This window comes from Hevea brasiliensis, chromosome 9 (assembly GCF_030052815.1).
Source record: "Hevea brasiliensis isolate MT/VB/25A 57/8 chromosome 9, ASM3005281v1, whole genome shotgun sequence".
NCBI lineage: Eukaryota > Viridiplantae > Streptophyta > Magnoliopsida > Malpighiales > Euphorbiaceae > Hevea > Hevea brasiliensis.
The window spans coordinates 28,702,206-28,711,763 of NC_079501.1; the positions used below are offsets into that span (position 1 = coordinate 28,702,206).

At 35.3% G+C, this 9,558-nt stretch overlaps 1 non-coding gene across 1 annotated transcript; it reads right to left on the reverse strand.

Moving 5' to 3' along the window:
• Positions 1–221: 221 nt before the first annotated feature.
• Positions 222–328, reverse strand: LOC131183678 (small nucleolar RNA R71). Its single transcript, XR_009151717.1, has one exon. It is a non-coding gene; the product is annotated as a small nucleolar RNA R71 (small nucleolar RNA).
• Positions 329–9,558: the final 9,230 nt, after the last annotated feature.

Consider the following 9,558-nt stretch of genomic DNA (forward strand, 5'->3'; position numbering starts at 1 on the left):
TAGAAAATCCACACACCCATCTTAATAAGTTTGTTATGATTTGTGAAATGCAAAAGCAATCAGGAGTATCTGATGATGCAATAAGGCTAAAATTGTTTCCATTCTCCTTGAAGGATAGAGCTTTAGATTGGCTTGATTCTCTACCTCATAACTCAATTACAAATTGGGAGCAGATTACTGATGCATTTCTTGCCCAATATTTTTCACTTGGAAAAACACAAAAATTAAGGAATCAAATGACAGCTTTTAGGTAAAGAGAAGATGAAACTTTCTATGAGTCATGGATGAGATGGAAGGAGTTGGAGAGACAATGTCCATATCATGCCACTCCAAAATGGATGATAAATCAGAATTTTTATACAAATTTCACTCTTGCTATTAGAGGAATCATTGATGCTCAAACAAGTGGAGAGTTCATTATGAAGCATGAAGATGAAGCCTATGAGTTGTTGGAGAAAATTGCAAAGAACACTTATCTTTAGAGTAGTCCAAGAGGGCCAGCTTCAATACAAAAGAGACATGCTGCTGGAATGTATGATCTTGATTCGTTCAATATGACCAATGCCAAATTTGATGCACTTACAAATGTCTTGGCAAAGAAAATGGAAGATTTAAGCATGCTGGTTACCTCATCATCATCTTTAGGAAATTCTCAACAAGTTTCTTATGCAAAAGGAACTACTAGATATGAAGAAGATTATGGAGAGCATGCTACATATGTTGGTAATTATGGAAATAAATAGATGAGTAATCCCTATTCTCAAACATATCATCCAGCTTAGAGGCATCCCAATTTTTCATGGGGAAATCAGCAAAACCAAGGGCTAAATCAAAATTTTCAACCACAACAACAAGGGAATCCATATCAACAGAATAGGCAATAGTTGCCTGGATTTTAGCAAAGGAACACAAATCTTGCACCTTTAGCAAGATAGCAAGAGCAAGGTTCTACCACAGAAGCTTTGTTACAACAAATCCTTGCAAATCAAACTAAGCATGATAAAGAAATGAGAGAGATGAAAGCAAGGCTAGAACAGCAGTAGAAGCATAACAAAATGTTAAAGAACCAAACTGCACAGTAAGCATCCTCTTCAGGTACCAAGTCAATGGGCAAACTTCCAAGTCAGCCAAAAGACCCAAGAGAACATTGTCAAGCGATCACACTAAGGAGTGGGAAGGTTGTAAATAATGAAAAGTGTGAAAAAGGTGAGAAGAGAAAAAATGAGAAAGAAATTGATGAAGGTGAAAAACTAGAAAATGAAAAAGAAGAGAGTTCAAGAAAAAGTAAAGAAGAGGTTGAAAAGAAAGAAGAGAAGTATGTACCTCCAGAACCTTACAAGCCATAACTTCCTTTTCCATAAAGATTTCAAAAAGATAAACTTGATAAGCAATTTGGGAAGTTTTTGGAAGTCTTGAAGAAACTATACATAAATGTGCCTTTCATTGATGCTCTTTCACAAATGCCCTCTTATGGAAAATTCTTAAAAGAAATTCTCTCAAACAAGAGGAGACTTGAAGATCATGAGACTGTAGCCCTGACAGAAGAGTGCAGTGCCATACTCCAAAGGAAACTTCCTCCAAAGCTCAAAGATCCAGGGAGTTTTTCAATTCCATGCCACATTGGGGAATCATGTTCTATAAAAACTTTATGTGATTTAGGGGCTAGTGCAAGCCTTATGCCTCTCTTCATATATGAAAAGCTCAACATGGGATATCTTAAGCCAACCCACATTTTTCTTCAGTTAGCAGACAGATCAATTAAGTATCCAGAAGAGATTTTAGAGAATGTGCCTTTAAGGTTAGAAAGTTCTACATATTAGTTAACTTTGTCATTCTGGACATGGAAGAGGATGCTAATATTCCAATTATTCTTGGAAGGCCTTTCTTAGCTATAGCAGGAGCACTAATTGATGTCAAAGGTTAAAACCTCACTCTTAGAGTTAGAGAGGATCAATTGGTTTTCAACATTAATAACACCATGAAGAAGTATCATTCTGAAGCTGATTCTTGTTTGAGAATTGATATCACTGATGACCTTGTTGAAGAGCATTTTAGAAAGAGATATTCGGAAGATTCACTTGAAAATTACTTAGTTCATAGAGGAAGCATAGATCATGATAATTCTAGTGTGGCTACATTTGCTCAACACTTGGAGAGTAGTCCACCATTTACCTTAGCATCAGTTTTTCAACTTACAGAGGAGGAAAAAGTTGAATTTAGGCGACCATCATTCAAGAAGGAAGATGCACCTAAGGTAAAACTTAAACAACTCCCTTCTCAGCTCAGGTATGCATTTCTTGGCACCAATGAAACTTATCTAGTAATTGTTAATGCAAATTTGAGCACTTTAGAGGTTGATAAGTTTTTAAGATTGTTGAGGCAATATAGGAAGGTTTTGGGATATACAATAGATGACATTAAGGGAATAAGTCTAAATTTTTGCATGCATAGAATTATCTTAGAGGACAATTGCAAGCCATCTATTAAACATCAGAGGAGGTTGAACCCAAATATGAAAGAAGTGGTCAAAAAGGAAATTCTAAAGTTGCTTGATGCAGGAATAATATATCCTATCTTAGACAATACATGGGTGAGTCTAGTGCATGTTGTCCCTAAAAAAGGTGGAATGATAGTGGTTAAAAATAAAAACAGTAAATTAATTCCCACTAGAACAGTGACTAGTTGGCGAATGTGCATAAATTATAGAAAATTGAATAATACCACTAGAAAAGATCATTTTCCACTTCCTTTCCTTGATCAAATGTTAGAAAGACTAGCTAGGTATTCTCAATTTTACTATTTAGATGGATATTCAGGGTTTTTCCAAATCTCTATCCATCCAAATGATCAAGAGAAAACTAATTTTACTTGTCCATATGGAACCTTCACCTATAAAAGAATGCCATTTGGGCTATGTAATGCACCAACCACTTTTTAAAGGTGCATGATGGCAATATTCTCAGATCTCATTAAAGATATAATGGAGGTTTTTATGGATGACTTTTCTGTTTATGAATCTTCATTTAACAATTGCTTGGCTAATCTTTCTATAGTTTTGCAATGTTGTGCAGACACTGACCTAGTTTTAAAATAGGAAAAGTGTCATTTCATAGTTCAGGAAGGGATAGTGCTCAGACATTTAGTGTCTAGCAGGGGAATAGAGGTCGATAAAGCTAAGGTTGAAGTAATAGAAAATATGCCCCCTCCAACTAATGTCAAGGGAGTTTGAAGTTTTTTAGGACATACTGGGTTCTATAGGCGCTTTATTAAAGATTTTTCTAAAATGGCTAAACCTTTGTCTAATTTACTAAGCCATGATGCACCATTTGTATTTGACCAAGAGTGTTTGGATGCCTTTTGCAGGTTAAAGAAAGCTCTTATTACTACACCAATTTTGCAACCACCTGATGGGAGTCTTTCTTTTGAAATTATGTGTGATGCTAGCGATTATGCAATTGAAGCTGTTCTTGGTCAGAGAAGAGAGAAAAAGGCTTATGCTATTTATTATGCTAGTAGAACACTGGATGAGGCTTAGCTCAATTATGTAACTACTGAAAAAGAATTCCTAGTAATTGCTTTTGCATTGGAAAAGTTCAGACCTTACATCATTGATTCAAAAGTGGTTGTATTTTCAGATCATGCAGCCATTAGGTATTTGCTCCATAAGAAGGAGGCTAAACCTAGGCTTATGAGGTGGATTCTGCTGCTACAAGAGTTTGATTTGGAAATTAGAGATAAGAAATGAGCAGAAAATGTAGTTGCTGATAATCTAAGTAGATTGAAAGTAGAAAATGAGGAAATGGATGCAATTCCTATTGATGAGTTTTTCTTAGATGAGCAACTTTTCTCTCTTATTGCTAAATTGTCATGGTATGCAGACTTGGTGAATTATCTATCTTGTGGAGTGCTACCTCCACAAATGAAATGGCAGCAAAAGAAAAGGTTTCTACATGAACCAAAATTTTACACTTGGGATGAGCCTTTGCTGTTTTGTAGATGTGGGGATGGATTGATCAGAAGATGTATTCCTAAGGAAGAAATTGGAAATGTCATGCATCACTGCCATGCATCAGATTATGGAGGGCATTTTGGAGTTTCCAAAACAGCTGGTAAAATTTTAGAAGCTAATTTTTTCTGGCCAAATCTTTTCAAGGATGTTAAAGAATTTGTGTCAAAATGTGATAAATGCCAAAGGAGTGGAAATCTATCAAAGAGAGATGAAATGCCCCTGCATGGCATCTTGGAGATTGAGCTATTTGATGTATGGGGGATAGATTTTATGGGCCCATTTCCACCATCTTATGGCAATAGATACATTCTAGTGGGAGTTGATTATGTATCAAAATGGGTAGAAGCCATCACAATCCCCACTAATGATGCTAAGGTGGTAATCAAATTCTCGAAAAAGTTTATTCTAAATAGATTTGGAGCTCCAAGGGCAATTATTAGTGATGGTGGCACTCATTTTTGTAATAGACAATTTGAGAGCTTAATGAAGAAATATGGTGTAGTGCATAGGATAGCTACCCCATATCATTCTCAAACTTCTGGCCAAGTTGAAATTTCTAATAGGGAGTTCAAGCATATTTTGGAAAAAATAGTAAATAGCTCTAGGAAAGATTTGTCCATTAAATTAGATGATGCTTTGTGGGCGTACAGAACCACTTATAAGACTCCTATAGGCACTACCGCTTTTAGGTTAGTCTATGGCAAGTCCTATCATCTGCTTGTAGAGCTGGAGCATAAAGCATACTGGGATATTCAGACCTTAAACTTTGATATTAAACAAGTTGGGGAGAAAAGAATGTTACAACTTGATGAGTTGGAGGAGTTAAGGAGAGATGCCTATGAAAATGCTAGCATTTACAAGGAAAGGACCAAGGTTTGGCATGATAGGCATATTAGGAAGAAGGAGTTCAAAGAAAGTGATCTTGTGTTATTGTTCAATTCTAGGTTGAAAATGTTTCCAGGAAAACACAAGTCCAGATGGTGTGGTCCATACAAAGTTGTTAAGATTTTCCCTCATGGAGCAGTGGAACTTTGGGGAGAAAAATTAAGAAATTTTAAAGTTAATGGCCATAGGCTGAAACATTATGTCACTGGAGAGCCACTTGAAGGAGCAAGCTTTTGTGGATAAATGCAACTTTTTGATTGTCGATAAATGCAACTTTTTTATTGTAGTGTAGTGGTGTTGGTTCTTGCTAAGTTTAAGATGTGCTTAATGTCAAGCTGCAAGTTTAAATGATATTGCTCACTGGCTTTTGTGCAGAAATTTTTGTTATCATGAACTTGAAAGTGCAATTAATTTGGATTTATATGTGTTGATGAATTTTTGATGCTAACTTTTAATGATTCATGAAATTTCTTGGCTGAAAATTCCCATTTTTAATGAAATTTAAACATTAACAGCTATTTTCCCTTACATTTTCCAAATTTGCAAAGTGATTTGATCAACTTTTGTTTCTGCTGAATTGTGCATAGGCAAACTGCACAATTTGTGTAGTTTTTATACTTTATTTTCACTCTATTTCTCATATCTGCTGAAACCTGCATAACTTAGTGCATAACTTATGCAGTTTCGCATCACAGAACTTCCTGTTATTTCATTTTTACTGAAACTTGCATGAGGACCTACATAACTTGTGCATTATTATCTCCACCCTATTCGAAAACCTGCCTATACTGTGCAAATCAAAAAAATTCCCATAACCCTAACTTCCTGTTCCCAATTTTCTCGGCACTACTGTTTATAACTCCCTACCTCTATTTTTCTCAGCATTTTTTCCCATCTTTCTCTAACATTTTTACAGCCCAAACCCTAATATATATATTTTTTCCTTTATTTTCTTTTCCCCTATTTTTCCTTCCATATCGATTCCCCTATCTCCATGGAAACCCCACCGCATTCTCCTCCCGGCTCCCCTCAGCTCCGAATCATTCTTCTAGCCATCCAACTACCTGAGCCCGAATCTCCTCTCCCTCAACAACCTCCTCCTACCACCTCAACCTCGACTAATTACAAAAGGAAAATTAAGTCCAAGAGCACCCGCCCCACTCCTTTGTCCCCTCCAATCACAGAGAGCAAAGAACCACCACCTGCTACCCCAAGTTCCGAACCTCCTTCCAAAACCCCTAAAACTATCGCTTCCAAATCCAAAGGTCCCAGTGCTTCTACTCCAATTTAACAAATCAAATCCCCCTCAAGCAAGAAAACACCTTTTGTGGAAACTTCAAAGGTAACTAAATTACCTTAGCCCCCCCTTATTGATGCTGCACATAAAGCCACTTTTAAGCGCTTGAAGGACAAGAAAGTGTAATCCACTAGGTACATTTTTAAAGATGCCCTTGGATCTATTGGTTTATTTGATAGTGTTATTGCTTATATTGATGGTCTAGGTTGGATGGGTTTTGTGCATAAACAAGAGTTAGTTTATCCAGCCCTAGTTTTGGAATTTATCTCTTCACTTTTTGCCACCTTAAATCTGCATGAGAAGGATTACAAACCAATTATGAAATTTAGGTGTTTAGGGCAGAATAGAGAGTTATCATTGGACCAATTTCATACTATCTTTGGTTTTGCTATTCATGGTTTATTTAGGGTCCCTTATCAAAATATAGAAGTTCCGGACAAGGTGTTTGGCATGATGGACAGTTTTGGAAGGTCATAACAAACCACTCTCAGGGCTTTCATGCTGGCAGATCCAAAACATTCCAAATAACAGACCCAACCCTTAGATTAATCCATAGACTTATCAGTAGTACCATTTTGGGCCAAGGGACTAGCTCTAGTGCTATGGGAAAATCTAATCTCTTTATGCTTTGGTGCGTTTTTCACAAAGTCAAACTTGCCCCTTGTTACTTCTTTTGTGAACATGTGTTACACATTTCTAGCAAATCTATTGGTGCTATTATCATAGGTGGTCTCATAACTGTTATAGCCAAACACTTTGGTTTTGAACTAGAAGAGCATCCCTTACTTGTCCTTACAGACACTCTGTATTTTTATTCTCTTCACTTATTCAAAACTAGCTTTAGTTTACCACCATCTAACATTGCACAACCAATAAAAGACATAAGAATTTCTGCTACTCAATTAGTTCCATCAGAATTCGCACAGCTAGGACCATCTTCACAGCCAGGACTAGCTGGGCCTTCCTCCTCCACTGAACCTCATCCATTTAACACTAAGGCACTATTTACTTATCTGGAGAGGCTTAGTGATGATATTTATTTTATGGATAGGAAGCTTAACTCTGGTCTTGATAACCTTAACGACCATCATGATAATCTTTTTGACTTCGTTATGGAGACTAAGGATAAGCATAACCAGCTGAAAGAAATGATGAAGCAACTTATGACTTTTATGGGCATGCTACCTCCACCTCCATCACCTCCATCCCAGCCACCACCTCAACAGCAGCACCTCCCATCCAATTCAGCAGCAGACTCTTTAGACAAGGGCAAAGCCATAGAAATATATTAATTATTGATCTGTTCTTGTTTAGCTACTAATAGTTTCCCTTTATATACAGTGTTTACATTTTTATAGTTGCTGGAACAAATTTAGTTTGCTAAACAAATTGAATGGATATTAACTTTGGTTTTTCATCGTTGTTATATGCTTGTGAGGTCCAATTGTGCATACTAGTGTATATTCCTTCTTGACCTATAGTTCTTTTCAATTATATTTTTTTCTATTATAGAATTCTGTTGTAGTTTTTAGTCCACTGTGCAACTTGTGCAGTTCTTTATTCAACTCATTTCAAGGTTCTGTATGCTGCATAACTTGTGCAGCCTGCTTATGCACCTCTTTTATAAAACACTCCTACTGCATAACTCATGCAGTCTGTTTATGCAACATGCATTATGTACTTTAAGCTGCTAAATTACTGCCCTGTGTCAGGTAACCTTTCACCTTTGCTTTTCAATTCACTAATGCCTGGTTATTCATTTTTAACTTGAATTTCATTATGCACTACCTTAGACATTGAGGACAATGTCTGATTTTAAGTTTGGGGGTGTGCATTAATGCTTCAATTTTTTTCAAATAGTTTCTCTCACTTAGTACAGAAACATTTCATTCCATTTCATTTGCCTATGCATACATTGTAAATATATTGCACACACTATATTGCACGTATATACATGCATTGCACATTATCTAGGAATCAAACCATATAGATATTACAAATAGGTTTCTTTCATTTAGACAATGCATTTTTTCATTTTTTTAGAAACCATGCATTCATGAAATAAAATTTTTGCCATGTCCTTTAAGTTATGGAAGTTACTCATAAGAGTGATTTAGCTTGCCTTTGGTTAGGTTTGTGGATTGAAAGTTACCTAAGAGATGCAAAGTTTTGAAGTGTTTATCCTTTGCCTATATCTCTTTAGCCAAAAAGCCACCCAACTAGTCATATAGAGATAGAAATGTTTAGAGGGAGTTATAGGATAAAAGGTAGTCAAGTGATATCTCACCAATCCTAGAACAAATTTTCTAAATCTTTCAAGGCGAAATACCAGCTTGTACTTGAAAAAAGAGATGATTAGGAATTCTTTGATTTAAACATTCTCATTTTAAACCTCTGGCCTTTTTCCCAATTAGAATTGACCCTTGTAAACCCCTTTGAGCCTTTACATTCCTAAATTTTTCTTGAAACCCTTATTACTACCTAGCCAATGAACCAAACACTCCAACCCTTTTTATGAGAATAATTATTTATAATATTTGGTACACTATACGAATAATAATAATAATAATAATAATAATAATAATAATAATAATAATAATAATAAAAGGGAGAAGAAATGCTTATCATGTTGTAAAAATGCTAGTATGTGTGTACTTTTCATTATTGCCATTCAAATTGAAAGAAAATCTAGCTAAAGTAATTAAAGGAAATGAGTTTAGGGGTGGTATTTTTAGGGACAATCATCAAGAGAAGATACAAGATATAAACTTAAAGTATCAAAGTGTCCCTCCATTCTATGTATTTTGTAAAACATGCTTGCACTTGGAAATTCTCATTGTGTATTTCTCTCCTCTTTATATATATATATATATATATATATATATATATATATATATATATATATAAAAGGAAGAAAGAAAAAGATAAATTATAAAAAAAAAGAAAAAGAAAAAAAGAGGGGAAAGAAAAAAAAAAAAACAAACAGTGTACCTTATGCTTTCAAGATTGAAAAATATTCTCATATTCTAAATCCCTTTTACCCTTTTTCTTCTTAACCTCATTTTGAACACCATAGCCCCATTACATCCCTAAAAAGACCTTTAATCTCTTGATAGTACTTGCTACATTAGTAGAGAGAGGGATAGGAAGTTTGCTTATGGGATTAGAAATTTACTCATTCATTCATTCATCAAAATCACCATTATATATATAGGCACTTTGGCTATTGATTATTCTAGGGTTCTTTTTGAGCATAACTTTCTCTTATGATTGGTTGCTTTGGGGATTTGGAATAATAATTGACTCAATGGCTAAGCAGTGAAAGCTTGGGCAAGCATTAGACTTTTTGCATCTTGAAGGATGGGTA